This window comes from Macrobrachium nipponense, chromosome 4, assembly GCF_015104395.2.
Source record: "Macrobrachium nipponense isolate FS-2020 chromosome 4, ASM1510439v2, whole genome shotgun sequence".
Classification (NCBI taxonomy): Eukaryota; Metazoa; Arthropoda; class Malacostraca; order Decapoda; family Palaemonidae; genus Macrobrachium; species Macrobrachium nipponense.
This window is the reverse complement of record NC_061100.1, coordinates 92,318,322-92,336,892: the sequence shown is the minus strand read 5'-3', so window position 1 is coordinate 92,336,892 and position 18,571 is coordinate 92,318,322. Positions and strand designations below refer to the sequence as shown.

Genomic DNA, 18,571 nt, shown 5'->3' with positions numbered 1-18,571 from the left:
TGTATATGTATATATATATATATATAATATATATATATATATATATATATATATATATATATATATATATACACAAACGCACGAGAAAGAGAGAGAGAGGTTAATTGCCATAATGTTCAGCAATTCAACTTAACCCCTTGTAAGCTGTGGCCTTGGGGTTTTCCACATAAATCGCCGAGAAGCATGAAGATGAGGTTGTTGAAGACGAAGGTCAGAAAGGTACTGCATGTCATCCACACTTCTGTATCGAATTCACAACTCGGTATTTCAGGACATTATCCATCGACAGGACATTGTCATGGGGAAACAAGACAGCGGAAAACGCGAGTTATGCCAGGAATTTTGAAGAACATTGGAAATATCACACGAGATGGGAGACACGAAGATCATTAATCCTACTTCTACCAAGGCATGGGATTGTTCCACCCGAGTCTGACTTCAAGCCTTTTCCACCATCACGAAATTCTGTTACCCTCTCCTCAGATCTTTTTCATATATCATCAATCAGTACAACTTGCGTTTACTATTTCACAAGGCACAAAACATCCATTATAGTAAGAAAACTAGTGTAAAGAGGAAAAAATGGGAAAAGTAAACATTACCAGCACGTAGACACAAGATGGGGTCTTCAGAAAAATTGAATTGTCAATAACGTTTCATACAAGAAAAGCTGAGCGTCTCAGTGGCGTGATCGGTAAGGTCTTGACCTACCACCTCGGTAGCCGCGAGTTCGATTCTCGGGCATTCCACTGAGGGGTCAGAGATGTGTATTTCTGGTGACGGAAATTCACTCTCGACGTGGTTCGGAAGTCACGTAAAGCCGTTGATCCCGTTGCTGAACATCCACTGGTTCCATGCAAGTAAAAACACCATACAAACAAAACAAGAAAAGTTGAACAACAAGGTACTCGGTAGGGATCCCAATAGCGTTTGACTACAGAAAGGTAATGCTATATATTACCTGCCTCTTAGAACATATGAGATAAAACTCTAATCTAAAATCTGTATGATAATCAGGTCTCAAAAACTATGAACTTTCATTACGGTTACATGGTTTATGAATGAGTGATGTGAAGGTGAGGTGCGTTGCTGCAGGATGCAAATCAACAGCTGTATGATTTTCAGTTTGTCTTGTTTTGAAGGCCAGGCTCTCGCAACACGGGAGTGGCGATTCTAAGAAGAGACGTATGCCTTGCACAGTTTATTCTTAGCGATTAAATGTATTCAAGGTCCAATTGATATTGACGATATGAAAAATAAATCAAGCAAGAGAGAAATGAACAAGTTGTGATTAAACGCGACCTATTTGTAGATAAAGCTTTCTTTAAATATTAAATATGCACCCCATAGCCACCTCTCTTACACACATATATATACGAGGGTACACAGAAATTGACTGCTACAGCAGTCAATTTCAGCAGTACACTTTGCACAATGCTGTGCCTAATAACTAACAGTGCTTTGGGGTTACATATTTCATGTAACTCAAGGCAATAAACTTCTTGATAAAATGTCGGGGATCCCTTAGTTGAAGGGAAAAAGCAATAGATGACAGGTGATTCAAATGCAACAGAAGGTGAAAAAGAAGCGGGTATAGTTAAGAGCTATGAGCTTTTGTACAGTAAATGAGAATATCGACATTACTCACCAAATATGTGTGGAAGGGGACTAGACTGTTAAGGTTTCCAGATAAGAGATGATATATAAAAGAACGAGCACAAAAATGATAACAGCAGTTGGGGAAACAGAAAACTTTGAAGTTAGTGTTGGACTACACCAGGGGTCAGCATTAAGCCCATTTTTGTTTGTGCTGGTCATGGATGTGCTGAGTGAAGAAATCAGGAATGAAGAGCTGTGGGAGTTGTTGTACGCCGATGATCTGGTGATTGCTGCTGAAAATGAGCAGGACCTACAGAGAAGGGTTGGAGAGTTGCAGGAGTCTTTAGAGAGGGGTGGCTTAAAGGTGAATGTGAATAAAACAGAAGTGAACAAAGTAATACAAGAAAGAAGAGGCTCGACTATAAAACAGGCAGAAAAGTTTAAATAGGCTCAAGTCGACAGTAGGATAAAAGCTGCATGGAGGAATTGGGGAGAGGTAGTTGGCGTAGTTTGTGATAAGAAAATGCCAATCAAGCTAAGAGTCAAGATATACATATAACACAGTGATAAGACCAGTGTTAATGTATGGAGCAGAGACATGGGCTCTAAGAAGAAAAGAGGTAGTAAAGCTTGAGAGAACAGAGATGAGAATGCTGAGGTGGATTATGGGAATATCGCTGCTTGAGAGATTGGAAAATGATGGAATAAGAAGGGCAGGCTTAGTGAAGATTACAGAGGTGATAAGAGAGGCACAATTGAGATGGTATGGGCATGTGTTGAGGATGGACAATGAGGAGGAAGTGTAGAGGGCTTGAAAGGAACCTTTTAGAGGAAGAAGATCGAGAGGGAGACAGAGAATTAGATGACGAGATAAAGTGAAGGAAGATAAGGAGAGAAGAGGTTCGGTAGAGGATGATGCCTTTGATAGAAGGCAATGGAGAAGGCACATCAGACAACCGACCTCTTGATGTAGGGATAACGGTGGGAAAGAAGAAGAGATAAGAACATTCTTTAGTAACATTATGCAAGAGAAAATGTGGAGAAACAGAAAGTATCTTAGTAAAGAGTAAATGAAAAGCAAGGTCATGAATACACTGAGGAGAACAGGATAGCTGGTGGCATATTTGACCGCTGGTATCAGCTTGAAACAAAAGTTACGATAGACAAAGTTCAATTTGGAGAGGATGGGGTGAAAATGTCACTTCAATAGTAATAAAGTCAAATGAGTGTAATGCAAAGGAAGTGAGCGGAGCATATAATAAGAAAGTGGATGAAACATGTGCTAGAGTAAAAATAGGGAGTTTTAAGTACACGGGGACTTTGTAAAATTCAATGATATGATCATATTGACATGATCATATCATTGAATTTTACAAAGTCCCCGTGTACTTAAAACTCCCTATTTTTAATTTTTATATTGACAGTGCAAAGTGTGTGTGAGTTTAGCAGGCTAGGTTTAGCGTAGGAAAAGAGAGGTTGCTTGAACCGCATTTGAATGATAAGGCAGAAAATTATATACAGGGATACCGGACGATGGGAGGGGTACGACATTTAAGAAAGCATGTGAAAAAACACTATAAAACATTACTATAATTTTTCATTCTGCTGTTTGTAAGTGCAACCCTTATATTGCAAACAGTGTAGAAAATATAATATTAACTCTTCAAACCTTATCTATCGCCTCGACAAACCTATCAATAAGTATGTGAAGAGAGAGAGAGAGAGAGAGAGAGAGAGAGAAGAAATGCTCAGTAGTGCCAAGGATTCCAAAACCCTGGCCAGTTTAAAATAAGTGCTTTAGCTTGTTTAAGCGTTGCATATGTAAATAACGCCTGCTCACCAAAAATACTGAAACACAAAAATCAAACCAAAACATGATAAAACAGTAGTATTTTGCTGAGTTTGTACTGTACAAAAAGACTATAGACTCACACCCAAAGTTTCAAAAGAACTGCTACGGAATAAAATAACTATTCTTTTCTTATACACAGCTCATTCTTTGTGGATATAGTAGCGTGCTTTTTTACGAAATGAATTTATTTTATTGGGGTAGCTGCTGCGACTTGAATTTGTCCAACAATTGCCGCTCCAGGGTTAAGTAACTAACCGCACAGACCAGACGCCGCCTATTTTGCAGCGTATCAATAAGTCACAATATGGCTCTGACAATGTTTTTCTTTGCTTGGTAATACTCACGTCAACTTGAATAAGTATAAATGGAATCATGCAAAATGTCTACAACAGGAGGAGCAATTCCAACAGCGCTTCACACCACCTTGTCATATTATTTGCCTAATGTTCGTCTGTCATGGAAGGCACTCGGAAAATAGAGAAGATACGAAGTCATAGTACACCACATGAGTAGCCACGGAAACGACGTTAAGAATCTAAGAATAGCATCTTCCACTGTGCAAAATTACAGTGAAATTTTGTTCTATCCTCGTAATTTAGAGATAATGAAACTGTAATTTACGACTATCTCTGAAGCATTGAATTTTACCATATAATTCCTTTATAACCATAAGATGTCATTTAAGCTGCTATTGCTTTTTTGCACATTCTATCTTAATAAACGGAAACGGGTGCAGAATTCAATCTGCATTTCCTTCTTGTCCTGAAAGAGTCCAATATAACAGTGGGGATGGGATGTGTAATAAGAGAACACGATGTTTGGAACAAAGCCACGACGTGTCATGCATAAAGGAGGCCAATTGTATTACATATGTGAAGAAAAACATTCGTTAATATTCAGTCTTCCGGAACGAAGATCAACCAACACGGAGAACGCCCATATTTTTGTTGCTTATAATCTTTTCACCGGAACTATTCATTATTGGATTAAGGACGCATTCCTTTGTTACAGTACTGGTATTTATTGTCTTATTTTCTACAAGGGCGGTAAATATTACAAGAAAAAAGGTAGCAAGCAATAAGGTAACTTTTACGCATGTTCAGTGATATGATTCAGTGTGTGTATGTGTGAGGGGCGATACTTCAATATTTGTCTATGAGCTTAATGGCACGTGCTACGCTGCGCTGGAACCCGGCGCTGCCCGTCATGACTCCCCTGCCCTCCCGATCCCCTACCTACCACGTCCCCACCCAGGCCGACCAAACAGGTTTGCAGGAGGAGAGAGAGCGAGTCATGTCTCCCCTACCTACCCCGTCCCCACCCGGGGCAGACAAACAAGAAAGATCCACTCGGATTTTATTATTATAAAAGATAAATAAACGTACGTCTTCATAGTGAATAAGAATTACACGAGAGAAGAAGCGGCTGACTAACTGGCGTTGTCTTTTATTTTTACCAAAACATGACAAATCTAAGTAGCAACCATTGGCGATGCCTGTGCTTCAGAATCCGTCAATTTATCTTCCCTTTCCTTCGATTATATGGTCGAATGGTCTGATACTCTTCTCAATGGCAAAGATAGAGTTCGATCCCCTGGCGAGACAGCCATTTAGGTAAGCTCTGCTAAATCTAACTATGCAGTGAATTAGTATCAGGCATTTAGAGGACTGTTGCGGATCGTTGCCGGGACTAAAGAAAGGCTACAACCTGATCCCAAAAGACTTGTTGAACATAGGAAAGGTAGCGTTCCCTTCCACCAACTCCCCAAGAGCTGGAGGGAAGGTAAAGTCTGGGTCCGTTCCTTTAAAATTCATTTGCCTCTGTTGATCTAGGTCCAAGAAGTGATACAATAAATGGTGACTGAGCGACTCTAGTGGGTTACACCCCATAAAAAAGGCGGGGCAAGCTAGTTAGATAATAATAATTATTTGCAAAAGTAAAAAACGAAAGTTTTCCAACATTAACTGTTTTATACAAAATATCTTAAATTCTGGAGATGCTATCACTTGAAGTGGGCTCCAAGAAACAATTGAAAGAATTTTTTTGAAGACCTTGTATAATTTGTACACTATTTCGCTTTGGCCTTTTTAGCAGGCGTTATATATAAATAACGGTTGTTTTGGTGCTAGAAATGTTTGATAAAGCACATACAGATAAATGAAGGATAAAATTCTAAAGCATGACTTCTCACTGATTGGTGCGGCAGTTCAGTGAATATTGATACTCTCTTGGATGCTTTACTTCTCATGTAATTACACAGGTGAAATTTTCTTTGGTAATATTATGAATCTGCTACTCACAATTGTCAACATTTTCTTCATGTTGCCTTCAGTTTTGCTGGCTTCAACGGCCTAAGTTGCTCTGCTACAGGTATTTGATCGAGTTTCTGTAAATTGTTGGATGGTACCCTGAAGTCTATAGGTACTGTCGATTCCTCTCGGAAGGAAGCTAATCAAAACTGGGAGTTGTTAGAAACAGTGTCGCATTACTTTCCCTTGCTGCATAGAACAAACTTCTTCATTACTAAATAAAGTTCGGTTCGTTCTACACGTTGAATACCTATCAATTTCTTTAATTGAAACAGGAATGTCAGTTACAGAAGGTTCAACAAAATTACTGGTTAAAATAGTGAGAAATGTTGCAGAGTGATTGATAATTTTTAATACTCCCAAAATATTTTGAAAGTTCTGTTATCTTTTAAACCAGTCAACTATAATGTAAATGGACTAGAAACACTAAACATAGTTGTTGTTTATTATGGAAACAACAAATATTAGTTGATGTTTAGTTCATTATACAATAGAAAGTTAAAAGAAATGAAGAAGCAATTCATCTAGCAAAGGCCAAGGCATGGTAGCCCTCGAGAAATAAAGTACTGCTCTTCTCTTAATAAGGAAATATTCCATAAGCTAAAAAGTAATTGTAGTTCAGTAGTTTCCGCGAATACTTTAATCTCTTAATTACATGAGTTAAATGATGGCGGTGGGTAACCCATGGGTGTACACACCAGAAAAACATTATTGGGCTGGAATTGGTCATACTTTGGTATAGGTCTTTTCATGTGTCAGTTGTCAGCTTTTTTTTTTCCGATGATTGTCTCGGTTATCTTGCTGTCAGGCATCGCTATTTTGTGTCCTAGTTTTGTCGGAACTCCGGAATAAATGTTTTCGAGTTAGAACCTACACGTTCCGAAACTGAGCATGAGCCGGTTTTCTCAATTAAATTTGATATTATTAGAATGTTTTTGAGTTTTGGGGCTGAGGAATTCTTATAGTTTTATTCCAATTTCTTATATAAAGATTATAATTCGCGTCAAGATTCTCAAGTTCGAAGTAAATAACCCTGTAATTCAGACAGACGCAGGAGAAACGTTTAACAAGAAAATGAAATCAAAACCTCCCTCAGTTTCTAATTCTTTGGACGCTTTATCCTTAAAAGTCGACAAAAGCGAGCTGCAGCAAAGTGGAAGGCAGACATCCCATTGGTCAAGTTTTAACAGACTTCTGTCCATGGCTTAAAGTCAGACTGCAATTACAACTCTTTCAAAATGGCCAGACTTAATGAAATTTCATTCACAGGATCTACTCCCCCGCCATCGTTAATGAAGGTAACAGGTCTAATCCGATCAGAAAACTTATCAATCTTCCTTAAGTGTCTAGGATATGGAAACACCCAAAATTAAAATCGAATTATGCAAATACATGATCCTGTAATGGAGTTAATCGTTTAATGTAAGCATGATAAATTAAGCTTATAGGGAGTAGATCTACTTTACAGTATAATACAATGGTTCCCAACCTTTATACCTTCAAGGAACTTTTGTAATAATTTTTCATGTCCCCCAAAACCTTTATCTACTGTATACTATATATATATATATATATATATATATATATATATATATATATATATATATATATATCCTATATACACATGTATACACACACACACACACACATATATATATATTATATATGTATGTATGTATGTATGTATGTATATATATATATATATATATATATATATATATATATATATATATATATATAGTATATATATATATTTGAACAAACGGAGCGTTCTCAAATCCCAACAATATAACGAAAGCAGGACAAGCACAGGTCAAAGGTGTCGTTTTTATTCGGTTGCAACGTTTCGAAGCTAACCCGTAAGCCTCGTTTTCAAGCTACAAAGTAATAATGCCTAATTAGTACAATAAAATTAAGTGTCAAATATTAAAATACATTGTATAAGTTACAATAAAACAAACGCAGCTAAAAATATAAATAAGGACCAATCGCTGCGTGTGGAATTCGTCGAATTCGGTACTCGACGTACAAGCTTATACCTATTTGTCTCGAGACGCCTCTTCCACACCAAACGAAAGAGTTCGGCATTAGTCCTAGAGCAGCTCTCCACCAACGTAGATTCCGTCTTAATCCATTCTAACATATGCTGTATTTTGTGTTTTCGTGCTATTTTTGTGCATACCGCACATAATGGCTCTCAGATGAGTTTAATTTTTGGCAGAATAACCTAGGCTAGGTTTACTGAGCCTGTCACATTTTCAGACAGTTTCATTGATAATGCACAACACATGTTAAGTTAGTGTTTGTTTTCAACCAAACGTTGAGTAGACTAAACGCACATCGTCATACATATAACCAGGTTTACCAAACTTATGACGTATCAGATCATTCATATATCATTTATTAATTTCTCACGTCAGGGATGAGAAGGTCTTAAGATAGGATAACGTTTCGAAGTAGGCAAAAGTAACGTCTGGAACTGACGAAATCACTTTAATTTAAAATATACTGCATTTATAAATAAATAATTTACAAATAATGTACCTCCGAATTACATTTTATTTAACTCTAAAGGCAATGATGTGCCTCTCAAACGTCATCAACTGTTATTTTTGAAAGTATAATCATTACCGGATTGCAAATGGAACATGATGGCAGAGTTCATGTTTTATAATACGATAATATAGCAATATTAAAATACACACAATATAATTGAATACATTAAATAAAACATCATTTCTATTAGAATTAACATTACTTTAAATACAAGTGTACTATCTGACTTTTCCAAATGGTTAATATCGGTGCAACCAAGGCCTAAAGGTGTAACAGCCCAATCAGGGCCAATAGTTCACACCATATTATATCTCGAGTACGAAGCGTCCTCCTAAAATCTGATTAGAAATTGTTTCGGAAAGTCGAATGATAAGAGAGTGTGACTATGAATTGCATTAAGTTTTGTCTACTTAAAGGTCATGACGACGCTCTATTCTCCATAAAAAAAAGCAATCGGTTTTTAGATAAGGGATTATAAACCTCACGCGGAAACAATGTACAGAAAAGTAATTTAGTCAGAGCCACGAGAGAGAGAGAGAGAGTTTTTTTCGTGAAGTGCCGCGTGACAATATTATGATCACCATCGTAAAAGATAGAGATAAAATTAAAACTACGTTTTGTTAAAGAAATCAAAACTACAAAACGGAGGTCTTGAACACTCGAGGAAGTAGGAAAAATTGTTGTTGGCCTAGTGTTACTTGTCAGCCTTGGCCGAGGCAAAAGAATGCCAAAAAATGGCTGACAGTAATACAAAAAACTGAGATAAAAAAAACAGGCTTTTATTAAAATGCACTAAAAAGTAAAAATAGAGAAAAGAAAATTTGAGACACCATGATTTTGTTACAATAATCTTGTTAAAAAATGCGCGGATCCAAACATAGAAGGAAATACTACAGGAAATAAAAAGAAAAATGTATATTTCTTTTCATGTACCTCTTCCTTCCATGTTTGGGGATGGGGGAGAGGGATGGAAGAGGGCTGGGGAGGGCACACCTAAATTAACACTTGAGCATGTGTTGTGAAAGGTCGAGGGGATGGGAGGGGATATGAGGGGAGGGGAATGGAAGGGGTAAGGAGGTGGGATGACTTACCTTACCTTACCTTACAGCAGGAAGGGGAAGGGGATGGAAGTGGGACGGAAGAAGGAAGGGGAGGGGAGGAGGAGGGAAGGGGAAAGGCCACAGCTAAATTAACATTTGATATGTATTTGGAAAGTGGAAGGGGAAGGAACGGGGTATGGGAGGGAAGGGGAGGAGAAAGGAAGAGGGCAGGGAGAGGGGAGGAGGATGGTGGGAGGGAGGGGAAGGGGATAGAAGAGGGAAGGGAGGGGAGGAGGAGGGGAAAGAGAAGGGGAGGATGGGGACACAGATAAATTAACATTTGATGTGTAGGGAAGGGGGATGGAAGAGGGAAGGGGGAGGGGAAGGACACAGCTAAGTTAACACTTGATCTTCTGGAAGGGCGAGGGAGAGGGGAGGGGAAGGGGATGGGGAGGACATGGCTAAATTAACACTTGATCCTGTGTTTTGGCAGGGGGAGGGGAAAGGTGATGGGTGGGGATGAGTGGGGGAAGGGGATGACCTTACCTTACAGACCTTACAGCTCCTTCGGGTTGCCCCTGGTCCCTCAGTGTGAGGCACCTTTAATGCTAATACATCTTCCGGTATATTTTGCTTCTTCCAATCTTGGATGGTCTGGGATGCAGCTAAAATAATTGTTGAGCTTATTCTTAAACGCATCTACGCTCACTCCTGATATGTTCCTCAGTTGAACTGGCAACGCATTGAATAGACTCTGCATTATCGATGCTGGTGCGTAGTGGATTAGTGTCCTGTGTGCTTTCCTTAGTTTTCCTGGTATAGTTCAGGGCACTGTTAATCTACCTCTGCTTGCTCTTTCTGATATTTTTAGCTACATGATGTTGTCGGCAATTCCTTCTATCTGTTTCCATGCCTGAATTATCATGTAGCGTTCTCTTATCCTTTCTAGGAAAGGGCAAGTTGAAAGTGTCCTTGGTCACTCACCATAATTACATCCCTCTGAAAGAGAGAGGTGTCAAATTAACAATAGGATTGGCAAGAATTGAAACCCTAATACCAAAAACGATAAAGATTCACAAACTATCAATGTTCCCAGGAATGGCAAAGCCAATCAAACCTCTCTTATATTGCACTGTTCACAATTTGGAATTAAACTAGCATGCAAACGAGGGGTGGCAGTGGCTGAGAAATGCTGGACTAGGGAAACAAAAGGAGGATTTACCGAGATGACCGGAGAGAGAGAAATACAAGTGGTGGAGCATGGGATTTACTTAGAGGGTTCATTAAAAGTCGAGAAATATTTCAGTAGGAGGAAAAACTGGCAACCAAAATACTCAAGTTGTCTTAGGCTTACCGTAGGAGTCCAAAGAAACGATATATGTATCCTGAACTACGACCCATCACACGTGGGGTGGTGGTCCTGTGGAACGGGTGAGCAAGAACAATGGACATCTGCTCACTATCAAGGCCAAAACACAATTGAGATCGAATTTGATGCATGTGGCAGAGCTTGGGAGGCTGGAGCGCCTCAGGGTTCAGTATGGCCATCGCTTCAGGTAGCTACTTCCAATCTTTGCAGCGGCTCTCTTGCTACAACATGGAAACTTGAGACATTTGGCGGCAGAGGAGGAATGATATAGGCAAAGACAAAATGAGAGGATTATGCTAGGCGGGCAGCCATTTTTTCTTCATTTGCATGGAGGCGGCCATTTTATAAATGATAAATGGGTGGTAGTGTTTCCAAGGTTACGATTTTTGACAAAGCAATTAACGACGAGTCCTGAGCTATCACTAAATATCTATCTATCTACCCTCTATACATATATGTATTATATATATATATATATATATATATATATATATATATATATACATATATATATGATGTATGTATATATATATATGTTGTTGTACAGCTCTAAGGTAGCGATTGGACTGAGGGGGCCATCTGGAATTGCAATCTTGTTTACCTTAAAGTTATATTTTTGGGAAAAATTAAACGGATGTGTCCTTATGTGTATTTATTCTGGATAGGGCATCTTATAATATATCCACCTTTCTGTTTCTGGGCGCTTGGACCGAGACAAACTATTTTGTGGCACTTTGTTTTGTTTGCAAGTCTACTAGGCATGAGAGAATTTTACTGAGTACAATATTGTCACTTAACACTGTCTATATTCGCACACCACACCTTGGAAAGGTGGGGCTTTCGAGTTTTAACACGTCCCCTTTTTTAAACAAGGGAGCATAGAATTCCTTTTCTAACATTTGTCAGATGGGCTGTTGGAATTATCCCTGGCTCTCTGACCAGTCACAAAAAGGGAGCACCAATTAATCCTGTGAAGAGGGCTGGTGTAGGCGTAAATGAGGTGTGACCAAGTTTTCTCAGTTCCAATTTCTTGAGGGTGCCTGGGCAGTATTGCTTGTCGCCCTTGCATGAGAAGGTTTCCTTGTGGTTGAGGATAACCGTCCTTTTGTCCCTTTTCTATTTGTTTTTCGTGTGTTTTTTTTAAGTATTTATAAGTTGCCTTTGAAATGAATTTCCTTAATTCAGTAATCCGCACTGTAACACAGTAGCATATATATATGTAAATAAATTCACTTAAAACAGGATACTTCTCAAGTATAAAATGCCCATTTAAACACTCTGCTTTAAAGCTAAGGACTATATTTCGGTGGACTGACTTCCACCTTATCAAGTGGTGAATGACAGAAGTTGCATTAGCGAAATATATAGTGGGACCTATGCCCTTTGGTGACACCTGGGGTCACCTCTAAGCCGACGTTAGTTCTGTTAATTGCCTTAATCCACTTCATCATTGCCTTAAGGATGATATTGTCAATATGGTCAGAGTCCCAGGTTGATCCTGTCCACTTGTTTTATCAGTGAATATTATACCATCTGACATTTGTATCGACAGCTGGTCCACTATAAAATTCGGGATGAGTTCCAATCCATGGTATGGTTCGTGGTTTTTATATGATGGAAAATTGCTGAATCATACCATGGTTGGAACTCATCCCAAATTTTATACAAGAGCAGCTGTCGATACAAATGTCAGATGGTAGAACCTTCACTGATAAATCAACAAAATGATAGGATCAATCTTTCCAATGGAGCCTGGCACTCTGACCATATAGACAATATGTTCCTTAAGGTAATGATGAAGCAGATGAAGACAATTAACAGAGCCAACGTCGGCTTAGCAGTGACCCCAGGCATCACCTAAGGGCATATCTCCCACTATATATTTCGCCAATGTAACTTCTTCCATCATTCACTACTTGATAATGGTGGTAGACGGTCTATCGAAATATAGTCCTTAGCTTTAAACCACAGTGTTTTAATGGCCCTTTTACACTTGAGATATGTATGTAAGTATGTATATATGTATATACATACATACATACTATATATATATATATATATATATATATATATATATATATATATATATATATATATTTATATTGGGTGAAAGATGAATTCAGGCCATTGCTATCTGAGCTGTTTCAATTCAAATTATCGTCTTTTGTAAAACAAATTAATTTAAGGATTTCTTGCGGAGTCCTTAATAATAGGTTGCGGAACCCTGGTTGGGAACCGCTGGTTATGTGGATAGCAAACTGAAGACATTTTCCGTAGTCGAATTTCCTGTAATACCCAGTTTTTTTTTTCTTTTTTTTTTAGCTTCGAAATATACAATGATATTTTACATGCATCGTCTGAAATATGATGTTTTAGAATGCTTTTTACAATGGCTTGATAATAATAATAAAAAAAAAAAATCCAGAAACTGTCGTCGGGGATGCGAAACAATCTATCCTAAGGCATCCAAAACTTTCAAATTTACAGGTGTTAATATCAACCGTCCACAGACCAATATCGCCAAGCTCTGGAATTCTCCTTTATCTTATGTTTTCTTCTACTTCTGGAACCGTACCTGTCGTGAATTGAACACCGGTATGGCCTCGATGTTGTGAGGCGGACAAACTTTTTTTTTTTTAGAATTAAAAATATGACAAAATAGTGACACATGAATAACGGGGACGTATTACCCCTGAACTAATGCAAAAAAAAAAAAAAAAAAAAAAAAAAAACTCAAGAGAGGTCACGCGACCACTTAAAAGTATGTAAAATCATTTAAAACATAGTAAGAATTTGGCCGATCAACGAGGGACACATTCCCAAAAGTTCACTAAACAATGATTATCACGATTCTAGAACACTAGCCCAACAATGGCTAAAATAAAGAACGATTACTTACTTCTAGATTTCATTGTCACATAGTCTTGTGCCCGTAAGAGATTTAGGTTTGGATAGGTCTGATAGCAGAGAGAGGACGAGCGGTGGCTGCAGGCGCTCGTTATACCCGGACAGGCTAGTCAATTTCAAGCAATTTTAGTTCTTTAAAAAGGAAGCATTTTCTACTCTCATATGTAATTCACGCTATCACAACAAATGTGCCATTATTTCATGGGGGGGCGGGTGCTGAAGCGAGGAACGACTAAATCAAAGCTGTCATAAAAGAACCATTCTGCTTGTGCCGCCAGATCGTCGTGTACGTGGCAATTAGCCTACCAAGGAATGTTTTGCCTACCAACAAAAGGTGGGAAGGTGTAAGTGGACGAGCGGGATTAGATCACGAAAAACTTGTGCAAGAGTTTTTCGCGACAGGACCTCTTAAGGATTAGTCAGGACTCAATCTTGGTGTTCCATTTTTTCCCCAGGTTAGTAAATGGTGAGGGCTAGGACGGTTTGTTGGTCAACACAGTTGATTGCTGTTGCGCAAAACAAAATAAAATACTACACTAGCTATTGTATATATTACGATCTGAAACAACATCAATGACATGTATTTTTACTGTCTGGAAATTCACATCATACATGAAAAATGAAAGAACAGTGAATGAATAATCATTAGAGCAGGATTATTAAAATTTTCCTTTTAGACAAGGCTGGATAGTGTCTCACCTTACTGTAATCGGATGACTATTTGGTCAGTTTTATGGTAACGAGAAAAATGACAAAAGCCTTCTGTTGTTCAAATAGCTTCTTGATCTCACCTCATTTGGCCAGAAGTAAACAACACTTAATCACAAAACATGGTTCAATTTGTGTTTTCGTCTTTGCATAATAAGCTTGACAAATCACCTGACCACGTTTTGCGTAGATAATTATGTGACTAAAAGTCTTATGAATCACTGGATCATAACTAGAACTTCTCATCCAAGGGGAAAATGAATATGAAACCTAAACAAATTCATTATTAATTGTGTTATTGACCAAACTCGCGAATATTATACACTGAAACATAACGGACTTCGAAACACTTAAAAACCTACAAATGTAAAATCTAAAACATAAAACTTTCTGCTTCACAAAAATGATAAAAAGCTAACACTAGAAGAGATAACGAATATAACTTTATTGTTTTAGGTGCTTAACAGCAAAGTCAAGGTCCAACTCCTAAATATAGTGCAATGTCACTCCTACAACATTCCACGTAATATAAGATTACTGCGCTCTTCGAAGAAGTTGGTATCATATTATTCGGTAATAATGCACAGCAGACATTTTCAACAAATCAATCCAAGAAATAGCAAACACAGGATAAAAAAATTCATAAGCAGAAGAACTCAGTTCCAAGGCCATAATATATCATGCTACCGAGACTGTGGCTAAGTTTGAGGACTTTAAAATGTAAAACATTCAGAAGGCAGGGCGCGGCAACTATATGAGACATTAGAGATGACCCACATGCCACAAACATGGCCCACGATATTCGAATCCATAATGCAATACATACTTCGGTGAATTAACGGTTACGTTAAATAAAACAGAATCAAAAGAACCAATACTTTATCCTTTTCTTATACTACAATTATAGAGCCAAATTTATTTGGTATAACTTCAATGTATTGAACACCAAACTCGATAATGACTTTAATACATTAACAATCGTGTTAGGCCGATTATAGAAAATGTGGGGAGTCCACTGTTGTGTGGGAAAAAATGATCAACGTCGTTAATATTCTTCGAAAAAACAAATCCTGGCATGAGGGAGCGAGTTTCAAAAGTAAGATTTAATGATCTCCAATTTGCAGAAATTTCAAATCCCTCACATTTTCACCAGAGCATCCTTAAATGACTGAGAAACAACAGTGATTAACTACAGCAACGTTTGATCGCATCTTGATGACTGATACAACAACATAATGAAAATATCCTGGCCTGTGTTTGTGGTTGTAGCGTCAACGATGCCTTCAGTTGGATCTGTTACTTTGTGTTTACTATGTATATACTTCACATACAAGCAGGGAAAAATGACGTAGAGAAGAAAATATAACGATTATAATCTTGAAGACTATAATTATAATCTAACATAAGATGGAAATGATTTTCGATTAACGGAAATAATAATATAAGAATTCATCACTGGTTAAGAGGGATATAAGTAACACCTCTTTAAGCCATTAGAAAGAATGAAAGCAAGTAATTTTAAACTTGCTGATTTTGTTATAGCGCTTGTGATTGAATCAAACCATGGAACTGAAGATCAAGCTAGGAAGCAGCCATTCATATACTAATGAATTAATTCTGGGTTGAAACTGGGAAGAAACATCCATGACTATTTTTTTTGCTGAGGCAAGATGGATGGAATCAGTATAAAGCCAAAACTGGAAGGCAGTGCCTTCACTTGAAAGCATAATTCTTTAATTATTCACTGGTTTTAAAGCCTCCAATACTGAAGTTGCCTCAATATTAGGAAGTTATTCATGATGTGAATAATCATGTAATTATCATAACCTTTCGCTGGCTCCACAAGCAGTGAAGTTCGAGGTAATGTCGGTTCTATAAGGAAAGCGTAATCCCTTCGGTGTCCATCCGTTCCTTCAGTTGCAGCTTCATTGTAAGTTAATCGTTTCTGTTAAAACTGAACTAAGCTGTGAATTATTTTGCACTTGATGTTTACTTCTCTAAGAGCACTTAACAAGTTAGTCACAGTCTCTTTTCAGTTTGTTTCTTCTATTGTCCACGGGTGTATCTAGACCGTGCTAGCGGGATGACGCAAAAAGTTACCTGTGAATTTAAAAAAAAAATTTACTAAAACGTTGGCTTCGTGGTTAGCATTAAGTAATTAGATTTTGGGAGATACGGGAATGTAACTTTCGGAGGATAGACTGTTCACTCAGCCTTGGCAATCATTTGCAGTCTCCGAACACTTGAGATAAATAATAAATTAATTAGATCTTGAGCTGCCCGACGTAACACATCTTATATATTAAAAATCATGGAATGTCATCCAACAAGTTTCAAGGTAGATAGTGCGAGGAATTTAACGCAAAGAGAAAATTTGATATTCTACTCTTGTCTTGTAGCTAATCTTTTCATATTTAAGGATTTTTAAATCATGGTGTCATCAAAGAATTGACTGGCTTTTGTCCGTTGCACCTACCGCAGCCATTTCCTTGATGATACCATGATTTAAAAATCCTTGAAAATGGACTAATTAGCGACAAGACAAAAAAAAAGATAGAACTAGTTTCAGTGAACAAAAGATCAAGGGAAGAGTCCACGGAATAAGAGTCCACATACCGAAACTGGCTGTGAATATACTGAGCAGCATCTTATCACTTATTAGCATATATATATATATATATATATATATATATATATATATATATATATATATATATATATATATATATATATATATTTTTTTTTTCATAACTAGAAATATGGAATATCGCACATTATTCAGATGCTGAAATATTCATAGTAGCGATAGACGAAGGTCTAGAATATTTCGCTACTTGAAATCTAAGAGGATAAAATATATCATCCCCAGGAATTCCAATGCCTAGAATGTGATAACAGTTTTTTCAAGTAAAGTTTAACAGCAGCGAAACAAGAAGTATCATAATCTTAATTGTGTACAAACAGTCAGTAGATTATGTTAAAGATTAATATTCACAGAAACCACATTGCTTCTGTCCGTCATTTCAGTGCTCTTATAATGAGTTCGGTGACTGCACGAGTGTAAGATTCCTCTCCATAATAAAAATAAGAACTATATTATTAACATTCGACGAATTCAGATATACTAAGAAGTAGTATATACACATATATAGCATACGCACACATGCGTCTATATATGTATATATAGATATATATATATATATATACATATATATATATATATATATATATATATAATATCATATATATATATTATATATATATAGTATACATATATATATTAATATATATATATATATACTATATATATATATATGAAAGGGCTGTTGCCTTATATAATAAGGCTCCCTATGAGGTTATGTTAGACTTGCGATAATCTTACGCTAAGTTGGTTGGTTATGCACTTCCATACTCATTGGAGTGTCTTGGGGTTTGATGATAACTTTCGAAGTCGGTATCTTCTTTGGTTATGACGACGATGTGTTAAACTCATGATGATATCTTCTTTCTGATGTGAGGTTTCTAGTAGAAAACACCGAGTACAAAAAAATAGTTCTATTCTCTGAGATTACATGATGAAGATCAGAGGAAATTTGTACAGGTCTTCTAATGACGATGGCTTGATTGCTTCTGCCAATGATGATGGCTAATTCAACTCTGGCTACCATCTCGGTTACAAATGATAAAGGAAGCAGACAGTAGCTCGAACATATGAACATACATACAGATGACAGATTACGAATCACGTAGGCCGTTTGAATTATAGGTCGCGGTAGTTGTCTCAAGCAGGAAGCTTGGACTAATGTTTTCAAAACAAATGAAGGACCACAGGTGACGGCACGTCATCTTAGCCTACTTTATTGTATATGTAATCTTAGCATACTTTATCGTCTCTGGTCTGATCACATTCCTACAAGCAATCTGGTTGACCTCATAGTTTTAGTTTTTTATATATATGGAATAACATTCCATATTTTTATTATGTAACACTTACATAAAAGCTCGGTCGGATACAAAACCAACCACTGAATATTACTCAAGCTTGACTTGCATTTGACTTATAGGAGTGTGATACAGGCACTATGTGAATATATATAGATATATAGAAAATACTTATAAGTAAAAGAAAATTCATGGTGTACACAAATACAGATTCAAGTAATAAGATATAAGACATATGCATATGATGATATTCGTAAATAATAGTGATCACGTGATATATACTGATTCA

At 37.2% G+C, this 18,571-nt stretch overlaps 1 long non-coding RNA gene across 1 annotated transcript; it reads right to left on the bottom strand.

The window, feature by feature from the left end:
* Positions 1–8,240: 8,240 nt before the first annotated feature.
* Positions 8,241–11,095, bottom strand: LOC135211671 (uncharacterized). The gene is made up of 2 exons (XR_010313700.1): positions 10,711–11,095; positions 8,241–10,355 (listed from the first exon to the last, which is right to left on the bottom strand). It is a non-coding gene; the product is annotated as an uncharacterized LOC135211671 (long non-coding RNA).
* Positions 11,096–18,571: the final 7,476 nt, after the last annotated feature.